At 35.0% G+C, this 12,775-nt stretch overlaps 1 pseudogene; it reads right to left on the reverse strand.

Moving 5' to 3' along the window:
• Positions 1-493: 493 nt before the first annotated feature.
• On the reverse strand, positions 494-9,907 carry LOC132363327 (protein MAL2-like; annotated as a pseudogene).
• Positions 9,908-12,775: the final 2,868 nt, after the last annotated feature.

Consider the following 12,775-nt stretch of genomic DNA (forward strand, 5'->3'; position numbering starts at 1 on the left):
CATAACCAAGGTTTTACACCAGAGGTCAGCAAACAATAGCCTGCAGCCCACAGGCCAAATCCAGCCTGCTGCCGGTTTTTGTAAATAAAAATTTATTGGAACACAGCTACACTCACTCGTTTACTTATTGTCTATGGCCGCTTTCACGTAATAACAGCAGAGGTGAGTAGTTGTGACAGAGACTGAATGGCCCACAAAGCCTAAAATATTTACTATCTGGACCTTTAAAGAGTGTCGATCTCTGTTTTACACTAAAACACAGAGTTCAGTGGGAAGCTTATTTGAAATGTGTTTTTCTTCAGGAGTTTTAGTTACCTATTAAAACTAAGGTTCAGGTGACTCAGTAACTAAACACAAGAGATACCCCTTTTTTCATGAATGATATCTGTGTATTTTATGGATGTAAAGGGAAATTTTCTTTAAAATAAGAAAAAAAGAGAAAGAGGCAGATGTAAAACTAAAGGCTATTTCTCTGTTTAACATCATACTAAAATTAAAATTCCATCCATGAAATGAACCAAAACTTAGATTCTCTGCATATACTAAACAAATTACTTTGGGGATGTTGTTATATCTGGACAAAATGGTATCCAAATTGATCAGACATAAAAAGTACACAAATGAAACTAACACACAGGCAGTCAGTTTGTAAGGGGTGTTAACGGTCGCCATCGTCGTAAAGCCAGACCCAAACTGCAACCGTAACAAGCTGTCGTCACAAAGGCAAAAATTTGTTAAGCAGTGGTACCCCTAATGTGGTACATATTCAAAACTTCACGATGAGATGTCTATTCGTACAGTGATCTCACAGCCAAGCAAAGTGCAGCTATCAGGACTTGAGGATGTAGCAAATCATTTCTGTGACAATGGAAAGTGACCTTAGAGTGCGGCTGCCACGTTTATGTTATACTGGTTATCGTTCAAGAGCGGCTGCACAGCCATGCTTCTATTGCAACGTAGATTGTGCAGTGATGTGGCGGTTCTTCCAGCAAAAAGGCTCCAAAGTAGAAGACGAACACTGTAAAATGGTAAGCAAAATCCAGGAAGTTCCAGCCGGCATTAATCTGAGTCACCACGCCAGAGAGGAACACGCCCAGGAAGAGGAGGGAACAGATGAAAGCCGTCACGGACACGAACATGACCCATCCTTGCAGCAGAGGTAGAGGAGCATTGGAGGAGGCGACCAGGATCCACACGAGTCCCCCGAACACCTGCTAGTGTTGGAGGGTCTCCTGCAGAGGCGGGGGGTGGCTGTGTCTCACCGCGGGGACAAGGACACTGGCAGCAGAAGTTCTGGGAAGTACTCCTTGGCGTGAGCCCTCCCAGAGTCCGCCATTAGCCCCACCAAGGAGCCCGGGTAGGCTCCACTGCTGGGTCACCTCAGGCCAAACAACCAACCTCAAATGTGTTGATATTTATGCATTATGTTCACTAGCTTTATTTACCATGCTTGTAAGAATGTTTATTTGTTTTTCAATAAACTATCTCTTAGTTCTGTTGATCATCATTTCTGATATTTGGTTATTATTGCTTCTGTTACTCTTGTCATTTTCTGTATTATTAGTGTCTGCTTTTACTTTTGGTATTTCTTGCTCTATGTTCCCTTGGTTTACTACATTTCTAACTGTTTGAGACAATTGCTAAGTTTATTTATTCTCAGTTGGTCTTATCTTTTAATTATGAATATAAAATTATACATTTCTATTCAAATATTAATTTAGGACCACCAGTTGAAACATAAAGTGCCTTTTCTGTTTATTGATTTTAAATATTTAAAAATCTCCATTGTTACTTATTTAGCAATGTGTTATTTAGCAATATGTTATTTCATTTCCAAAATTATTGTGTTTTATTAGATACCTTTGGTTGCTAGTTTCTAATTTTATTTATTTTGACTAGAGAGTTATGGGCTGTTTAATGTTATTCTTTTGAATCTCTTAAAACTTTTGATCAAACTATTGATTCATTTTTATAAAGGTTGAAAATATGTGCTTAAAAATATCCATTCTTTATTGGGTGAGTAGATCTCTAAAATATCTATGGACTAAAAAGTATTAATCAAGTTTGGGCATTTGAAGACCTGCTTTTTGTCTGCTTAATCTATCAATTTCTTAATTAGTTGCTTAAAATATCCTACCATACTTGTAGATTTGAGATTTTTCCTCTGTAATTATATCAGTCTTGCTTTATACATTGCAAAGTTCTGGTTCAGTGCACACAAGTTTCAATTGTCATATTTTGGTTGATTTTTCATTTTATCATTATGAAATTTTCCTCTGTCACTTTGAATGCATTCCATCTTCTGGCTTCACAGATGGTTCCAACTTCTGATTCCCCACTGTACATGGGGCTTGCAGACTTGGCTTCTCTCTCTCTGCAGGTGCTGAGGCCTTAGCCGCTGTGGATTTTTTAGGTGACAGTCACTGCACAGGTCTAATGGCTTCAAATATGGCTTATTGCTATATGTCTCTTTTCTATTTCTGGCAGCTAGACATCAAGACACTTTACTTTCTTGTTCTGATATTAAAAATTCTATATATCTATACCATTTCCTACATATCTATTAATTTTTCTGTTTTGTGTGTGTGTGTGTATATATATATATACATACACATTTTATACATACACACATATATGTTACATAGCAGGAAGAGATGCATATATGTGTGTGCATTGTATAGAGAGAGAAGGCACACAAGAATTGGTGTATTAACATGCGTTCCTTCTGCCATCTTGACCTTGAAGTCTATCTAGTCTTTTCTTAAATAGAAAATGTGATTAATTGGCATTTCTATTCAACTTCTTGAACTTCAAATGCATTTCTTTCATTTGGAATTAATTTTCCTGAGCAGTTTAGTGAGTACCTCATTGCTTTCCTATGAAAGCTGCCCAAAAGATTTCAATATAAGTTGCTAATGACTACTTAGTCCTTTCACTAGAAATGCAAAGCTCCCCTTGAGTGATACTACTGATGTATTTCTCTAAACGCCTTGTTAAATGGTTACTGCTTTTAGAAATGGTACCTGGGCTGATGCCCAAGCTTACATTAAGAAGGGAATGATATTAATGTGCCCTTTAAAAAAGCATCTGTTATAGCCTAGTAGGAAGAAAAATCACTTTACTCTCATAATTTGCTTTATGCATTGCTGTTATCATTGCTAATTACAGTATCCCAAAAAAGCATTTATTTATTAAGTCTCTTCGGCTTAGTTTCCTCAATTAGTAAAATTTATTTTCCTCTCTCAGTAAAATTTCTTTCTCCCTATTAAAATTTTTATATAATTTGATTGGATAAAGAATATAGATGGATGATCAAATTAACTAATGATAGAGAGATTGGTTAAGTTAATACTTTGTTTTCTTTTATCATTCTATTCAGACTTAAAAATTCCAGATCTCTTTCCTTTCTAAAAGTAAAAAAGGCTTAAGGAGTTCTAAATCTCATTTAGCCAGACACATCCACTTATGTCTTTAACAATTTAGAATGTGTTTTGACAGATTTTCTTCCTTTCTTTGCTGTCTGTATTATAATTTATGGTTTCATTGCACAGCAGTTAAATATTATAGTCATTTTCAGGAAGAGAAGAAAAGTTACCATAATTTAGCCACCTTTCTACTATCATACCTGAATCATTTAGAAAATTTTAGGAATCTATCCAACTGCATTTCTCATAAAACACTCCCATGTCTGTGTGCTGTGCAGTGCCAAGACTTACATCTGTGTAGCTCAGAAAATTAAGATAACTAAGTAAAACAAAAGAAATTAAATAAAGCACATTTTGCAGTACCATTGTGACCATGCAACTTGAACAAAGCCTATTGAAAGCAAATTTTGTTCAACTGCAATTTCTTACGTAACATTTTCCAGCATTTTACATAATATAATATGAATGAAAGATAAAGTAGATCTTTAACATATAAGCCAAAAAAAGCTGATTGATTGTCAATGACTGCTAATTATAGTAGATTGTCAATGACTGCTAATTGACTGTCAATGACTGCTAATTATAAAAAAGATACAATTCGGGACGTCCCTGGTGGCGCAGTGGTTAAGAATCCGCCTGCCAATTCAGGGGACACGGGTTCGAGCCCTGGTCCGGGAAGATCCCGCATGCCGCGGAGCAACTAAGCCAGTGAGCCACAACTACTGAGCCTACGTGCTGCAACTACTGAAGCCCGCACGCCTAGAGCCGGTGCTCCACGACAAGAGAAGCCACCGCAATGAGAAACCAGTGCACCGCAACAAAGAGTAGCCCCCGCTCACCGCAACTAGAGAAAAAAGCCCGTGTGCAGCGACGGAGACCCAAGGCAGCCAAAAATGAAATAAATAAAATAAATTTATTAAAAAAAAAATACAAGTCATTTTCTCATCAAGATTAGAATTGTTATCCCAAATATGACTGAAGTTACGATTTTTAAAAGGGTAAAATGAAATAATTTATTTAAGATTAATTATAGAATTATTGTAATAGCATAGCTTGCTATTACAGTATTTTGAATCAGATTTACACACATTTAAAAAGCGGTTTTATATGGGAATATATGTATATGTATAGCTGATTCACTTTGTTATAAAGCAGAAACTAACACACCATTGTAAAGCAATTATACTCCAATAAAGATGTTAAAATAAATAAATGGGCTTCCCTGGTGGCGCAGTGGTTGAGAATCTGCCTGCCAATGAAGGGGACACGGGTTCGAGCCCTGGTCTAGGAAGATCCCACATGCCGCGGAGCAACTGGGCCCGTGAGCCACAACTACTGAGCCTGCGCGTCTGGAGCCTGTGCTCCGCAACAAGAGAGGCCGCGACAGTGAGAGGCCCGCGCACCGCGATGAAGAGTGGCCCCAGCTCGCCGCAACTAGAGAAAGCCCTCGCACAGAAACGAAGACCCAGCACAGCCAAAAATAAATAAATAAATAAATAAATAAATAAATAAATAAATGTATTCTTAAAAAAATTAAATAAATAAATTAATTAAAAATTAAAAAGGGGTTTTGTGGTTCAATTTACTAGATAATTTTGGTTATAAATCAGAAAAATCTTTTCTTTAGCATGTGTCCCTTCTGACATTTGACCTTGAAGTCTATCTAATTTTTTCTTCAGCACAACAAAGTTATTAGTTGGCATAACCATTAAAAATACCTGATGAACTGGCTATTAGTCTACTGGTTTTTCTGATTTTTTGTTTTTGTCTTGGCTTGATTATCTTAATATATTCTCTTGAGAAAATTGTTTCTTCATGTATGCTTTCAAATTTATAGACATGTATTTATTTATTATGTTCTCTTATAATCTTTAAAATGTTTAATATAGCTTTAGTTTATATCCCAGTTTTCATTTTCAGCAAAAATGGTTATTATCATTTGCAATGTACAATAAAAATAATTACTTTGGTCATATATTAGAACATATTAGTCTCTTCCAATTGTATCACTGACTCTCTTTGATCTTGAAATTTTAACAGTTTCTGACTTTTTTATTATAAAATGTGTTTATTGAAATTATTTTCCTATGTATTGAATGCTTTAAGAGCTTCAAATGAAAAGATTTGATAATAAAGCAGTTTCACTTTTGATTCATCAAAAGTGTGGATTTCCTCCCAGATGAGTAAAATTTCTGAATGCATTGCTTGTTTTTATAAGTAATCATTTTCCTTTATAACAATGTATTTATAATTGCTTGAAAATATCATGGTGTTATTTTTTCACTGGATTTCCCAATTTCCAAATGGTTTTCTTTTGACATCTATCACTGCAATGACTCATGAAACTCCCTCCATAACAGGATATAATTGTTCAGTGGGTAAGAAGACTCAAAGTGAGATAGTGGGTCAAGGATTAAGGGGAGAAAATGAGCATATCTTTAAGCCCAGAGCTCCACAGAGCAGTTCTGAAAATCTAACTGTATCCACAGTTTTTGGCTCAATGGGAAAATGACACAAGGAAAGTGCCTACAGAATGAATAAAAAGGAGGAGAACAAAAAGAAGGAAGAAGAAGAAGAAGAAGGGGAAGATAGAAAGGTAATTGGTGATTCCATTTAAATTCCTTAAATTATATTACAGAATTTCGTTCAGTTGTTCAGGCTGTGTCTTCGAATGAGTGCAATCATAGCTTTGACAAAAAGATAGCTTTGTAATTTACAAGTAAAGGGAAAGACATCATGCTTCGCCTATTCCAATTATTTTCAGCATTAAGAATAGGCAGCACAGAGACTGTGGCAAATGTGGAAGCCATTATGCACTAAATAGGCTTTGCCACTGAGCTTTTACTTTGCTTTATTTTTTGATAATAGAGAAGCTGCTGGCTAGTGCCACACACACACACACACACAAACACACACACATATATTTGAATGCAAACGAAGAGATGCCTTTGAATTTGAAACAAAGAATAGTCCTGACATTGAGAAAGACTACTCATTTTATGCTTTTATAACTACTCTCAAGTAAGCATTTGAAACACTTTGCAATCTCACCATATTATTAAATAGTCAGGTTGATGCAGCATTATTTTAAAATAGTTTGACATTTCTAACAATTTGGACTTGAGCTTTAGGCTTTAACACAAATTACTTGGACGTTGAAGTGATCTATGCTCATCTTCCAATAGTGTCTGCAACAGTTGTTTAAAAATATAAATGTTATTTCACTTCCCAGCTTAAATCCTCTAATAGTTCACCAAGGCCAAATTCCTTAACAAAACATTAATAGTGCCTGAAAGAAGGGTCCAGGCACACGGTTCCCCACTATTCCCTACGTGCCAGCCACAATAATCATGTTCTAGTTCTTCCGAAGTTCCATAATCCACAGGTCCTAAGCACCTTGGAGTTGCCTGCTTTTCGCTGAAATGTGGAATGTGTCCACCATCCTTCCAGCTAACTCTTGCTTCATGTGTGAACTCAAAATTTACTCCCTGGACCCCCAGATTAGAGCAATTCCCTCTGTCAAATGCTCATCTAGGTCCCAATTTTTTCTTTTATACCATTTGTCACAGCTTAACATTGAGGGAAGATAAAATTAACAACCACTGTTATATATTACACTATAAGGTCTATGAGTAAAAATGGACCTTATCAATTTTATTCACCATTTTATCCTCACAACCTAGCACTGTACTTTTTTTTTTTTTTTTTTTTTTTTTATAAGGGGCCAACTGCATGGAGCTGGGAGTTATTGGGATTAACTTCCATGTAGAACACAGGGTTAATTAAAGGATAAGTAATAAAAAATGTGCTGACTTGAAGCCTACATATTTATTATTAAAGCCAACAGGTTAAGACACAAAAGGACACATGTTATATGATTCCACTTATATGAGAAACCTAGAAGAGGTAATTCATAGAAACGGAAAGTGGAAAGAGGTTACCAGGGGCTGGGGAAGGGGGATTGGAAGTTATTGTTTAATGGGTGCAAGGTTTCTGATTGGGATGATGAAAAAGTTCTGGAAATAGTGGTGATGGTTATACAACATTGTGAATGCACTTAACGCCATGGAACTGTACGCTTGAAAATGGTTAAAATAGTCACAATAAAAAATAGAAAAAATGATTAATTTTACGTTATGTATATTTTACCACAATAAAAATCATCTGAAAAAAACCCAACAGGTTAGAATTAACAAAATAATTTGGGGAGGGGGGGAGGAATATCTTATCACTGATGCGGTTAAAGAATTGCCAGTGCAAGGGGGGGGGAAAGCAGACTGAAGGTGTGTTTTACTACGGTTTTCAAGTTCTCTAAAGACAAGGTACTTGCCTAGCACTGTACTTTGAATCGAGTAGGAGGTGCTCAAGAAATATTTCTGACTGAATGCATGAATACACGGCATGATAGTTGTAGCTTTTAAAATATATGTTGATGAAAATATATTACAATCACAAATAAATAGAACTTTCATCATTTTGTAATTTATATAGGTGAATTCAGGTATTTTCAAGAGTCCTACCGTGTTCACAGTGGACATAAGGTTAATTTTTCTGAAAATTGTGGCAACATGTTTCCTTTCTGTGTTCTTTTCTCTCCACCATATTTAGAAATTTTAAGTTACACGAGAAAATATATATGAGAGTATGTGGTAGTATCTTAGTTTTACTCCCCTGAAAGTAAACCCTGAAAAAGGAATTCAAGTGTAAACAGTTTAGATAGGAGATGATCTCAGGAAACACTGGTAGCAGAGTGAGAAAGTGAAACAGGGAATGGAGACAAATTTAATAGCATAAAAATGTGATAACAACACAGTAACAAGGGTGTGTTATTAAGCAAGTTACTACTTTGGGCTTTGGGACCCATTGTAGAACATGCACCTCAGCCTTATCCCAACTGAGGGGCAAGGGAGCTGGGGTATTTAAATACTGTCTCCTATCAGTTGTGGTTGAAAGATGTTCCCAAGGGATGTAAATTTACCAGGACTTCCAGCCAGCTACCATGCACCAGCATAGCAGCCTCCAACTGCCAGAGAAAACCCACAAAGAAATGTACATGCTGTTCTTGGAAGTCTACTGGCGTGTACTACAAGGCTAAGAACCTGGGGGACATGGCAGGGCATAGAGTTTGCTTACAGTAGGCTTCATAAATATTTCTCAGTATACTATGCTATATTTTGATGATTCCAAAGACTGAGGGGGTCTATAATCTTGTTTTAATCATGATATTCCTGAATTGTGTTAAAAATTCTTGGTGGTCCATTTTAAAATATAACAATAAAGAACATGACAGCAATGGACAGGTGTAGATGATAGCAAATGGCATTGCTAAACCTATACAGAAGCAGGTAGCCTTTAAAAATACTTGGGGAAAGGAATTAGCATAGTATTTGAAGGCTTAATCTAAAATGATTATAAAAATGCTTCCAGACGTGTGAATACAATTTGAAAAATAATTTGGCAAACAGTAGACCATTTCTTTTCTGTTCTTTTTTACCTCACATGTTGAAGTTGACCAAACTTGCTCTCCAAGTGGAAGCAAACAGAGAAAGATAAATAAGCATATGGTTCCTAAGGAGATAAAAAAGAGCTGAAATGGAAGAACATCAAAATATAGATATTGGTCATCTTGTGGTGTTTTCACATAAATCTGATAGACTTTGGAATTATTGTATTGGAGTTACTCTTAGACATTTTACGTGATACCATTACCTTTCCACCCTAAAAATAAACTACCAATAGAGACTGTGTATGAATGAATATTATATTGTATAGTGAAATAAAATATTGAATTTATCTTGTGATTTTAAATAAAATACAATATTTTATATATATTTATTAGTCTCACAATATCTCTAGATAATAAATACTGTTACTTATCTGAAAAAAAGATTTGGAAACAATGCCACACAGTAAAAAAACCTTTCTGATTATTAAAGAGAATACGATAGTATCCAAATTTACAAGGGTATATCTATAATGAAAATAATTACTGTAAACAATACTTTCAGTTGTCATAGTGCTCTCATATTCATTGTTTCAACTAATCCTCAAAACATTCCATTTTAAAGGTAGGAAACTAAGTCTGACACTAGACGTCTAATTATGATGTCTCCCATCTTCAAAAAAAAAAAAAAAAGCCATTGGATTGGACCTACCTCAGTTTCCCCCCAATAAATCCACCAATCTTGTCTCCTTCTCCATTCATCTTCTCCTCCTTTAAAGTAGAATAAAGGAACTGACCCTCTTCCTGTTGAAGACCAGTCCTTTCACTGGCACTCTGAATCAACTTGTCTTTTGCCTTCTTAGGAAACTGACACTACCAACTATCCTTCTTGCCTCAGCCATATCAGCTTTTAAATATCTTCATGTCTTTTCCATATTTAAAACCAGGCAAAACAAAGGCAAACAAAACAAAAAACCTCGCCCCTAAATCCCTCTCTATCTACCCTTTCACAGCCAAGCTCTTCTAATAAGTTGTCCATATTCGCCTTCGTTTCCTTCACACCCATTCACTCCTCACTCCCCATTCCCTCCCTCATTAAATGATTAACCTGACAGGTTTTTTTCAACTTCATCGTACTTAATCTCCTTGTAACTTTTGTACTTGTTGACCACTTATTCCTTCCCTTGGCTTCATTAGTACTATTCGTTCCCAGTCTTCTTCTCATATTCTGCCTGCAACTACTCAATTTCTTTGTCAAGTTTATCCTCCTTTACCCACACATGAAGTACTTCAAGGGTAGTACTTTCTTTCTCCTCTATTTTATCAAAGCGGAGAAGATTGTGTCTGGGGAACTTGTAACTAAAGATAAATGTTTAAGTAATTCAGACAATAGTGACTCTTCAGTTGTGAAGACATTAATTATATGAGACAGTCTATGGACTTCCAGTTTTGTAGACAACACATTAGAAGAAATTGAAAAACTGACTGCCATCTGTTTTTCTTTTTCTTTTTTTTTTTTTAACTGTAAACCATTCTAGAAACATTAGTAGCTACATTTAGAAAAAACCTTATATTTAAGAAAGCTCTAGTTCATGGGAAGAGATATTACCTTTCTCTCTTTCTTTCTGGGACTGGCCATATTAGACACAGTCTGACATCTTACATTTCCCCAAATGGACTACTTTTACAATGAAATGCTGCTGCAGTGACACGATCCAGCTGCACTCCTCACCATGTGTAAAGGAACAATCTTAGTCTCACTTTACTTCATTGCTGACTACTCTGGAGATGCTCCTCGACAGATCAAATCCCAGTTATTCTTTATCCTTGCCCTTGAATTCCAAAATGTAAATCAAATTCATGTATATTACCTGTCTCACCTACGGCTGGTTTGCAAGCACAGCATGGATTGCTTGTAAGTACAGATTACAGGTACAAACACAACTGAAATCAGTATCATTTATTTTTCTGAGACTATTAAGAACACTGAACAGGTGAATTGCTGCTGTGAGTATTTTTCTATGCTAGAATGTATGCAGATATCACTGCTATCCTTCTTTTGTTTTATTCCTTACCAAATAGGCTTGAAATGCAGGTTATTGTCCTAGGATACTGGTTCATTTTTACAAGAGTTTCACCATAATATTAGATATTTACAGAACTTGAGGAATAGTGATATATTAACACATTTCCTCACAAGTATTGGCTGGTGCTAAACTTGACAATAAACTGATATGTTAATAAAATGCGTGATCTGAAGAGTTTGCTAAACTTTAACAAAATATTTTTATATGAAGAATAATACACAGAGATACATACTTTATGCTGCTTGTTTTACACATATAATGGACTGGGAAAATATTTAACAAATATTAATGTTTATAATATTTATAATAAGGCTAGAAGTGAAAAATTTTAGCATGCCAAACTTCCACAAAGGCTTTTATAATTCTTACTGAGAAAGGATGATGATAAACTTTCACAAATGTCATCACTTAATGTAATCCCTTAAACTAGACATTCTTTATCTATTTTACTAAGTTTTGCTGACAGTATTATTTCTTATTATTATGGTTATTTTGTTTGCACATTATCAGTAAAGTGTAGAATCAGCTAAAAATGTTAACTATGATTTTTTTCAAGACTGTAGATCTTAGATTTATGAGTCTCATTAATCTCAATGTCAGCAATCCATAACATTCTACACTTTTTGTCTAAGTTTTCTAGTTAAATGTTTATTTATATATCCTGTGCTGCTACACAGTCTTAATAATTAAAATTTTAACTGCCCTGAATAATGGTATTCTGAATAATAATATTAGAAATATTATTAAATATTCTAATTAAATTCCAATAAATATTCTAATAAAATTAGAAATGTAACTGCCCTGAATAATGTTATTCCGCACTGAGTTACCTTAACTTGGCTATGCCATCACCCAACTGCTAGTTACATAGTTTGTTTCAATTTATTTATTTGTTTGTTTTTCTGTATTTGGAAACACTAAAATGATTAATTTCCAGCAAATAAGTGTTTACAAGATTTGCAAATAACTGTTTCAAAGATTTATTTGAATTTAAAGTACATTTTTTAAAACAATCAACTTTGAGATATAATTTATATATAATAAAATGCACGTTTTAATTATAAAGACCAATGAGTTTTGACAAATGTACACTTTTATATAACCACCAATACAGATACAGAAAATTTTCATCAGCTCAGAGACTTTCTTTGAGCTCCTTTGCAGCCAATCCCACCCTCCCCCCAACTTCCCATCCCAAGGCTACTTACCAGGTTTCTATCATCGTACATTAGTTTGGCCTGTCCTAGAACGAAGTATAAATTAATCATACAGTAGTTATTCTCGTGTCTGGCTTTTTTGGTTCAGTATAATATTTTTGAGATTTATCCATGTTGTCACCTGTCTTGGTAGTTTGTTCCTCTTTATTGGTAGTGGTATTCCGTTGTATGAATTTGTTCATTCACGTGTTGAAAGACATTTGGGTTGTTTCCAATTTGGGGACATAATGAATAAAACTGCAATCAACATCTTGTACAAGTCTTTTGTGGACATAGAATTTTATTTCTCCAGGATAAATACTTATTCTGGAATTTCTGGAGCGTAGGTATCTTTAATTTTATAAGAAATTACTGAACCATTTTCCAAAGTAATTGTACCATTTTACATCCCAACTGGCAATGTATGAGCATTCCAGTTGCTCCACATTCTTAACAACATGTCACTTTTTCTCGTTCTTGTAGTACTACAGGACAGTGAGACCTCACAAATTTATGTCTTGGAGACCACAGGATTTCTGAGATCAGAAGACAACAAAAATAAGAGAGTTTTAAACTGTGAGATTGCAAGGTAATGCCATGTCTTTCGATTTCTGGATTTGATTA

The sequence above is a fragment of the Balaenoptera ricei genome, chromosome 3 (assembly GCF_028023285.1).
Source record: "Balaenoptera ricei isolate mBalRic1 chromosome 3, mBalRic1.hap2, whole genome shotgun sequence".
Classification (NCBI taxonomy): Eukaryota; Metazoa; Chordata; class Mammalia; order Artiodactyla; family Balaenopteridae; genus Balaenoptera; species Balaenoptera ricei.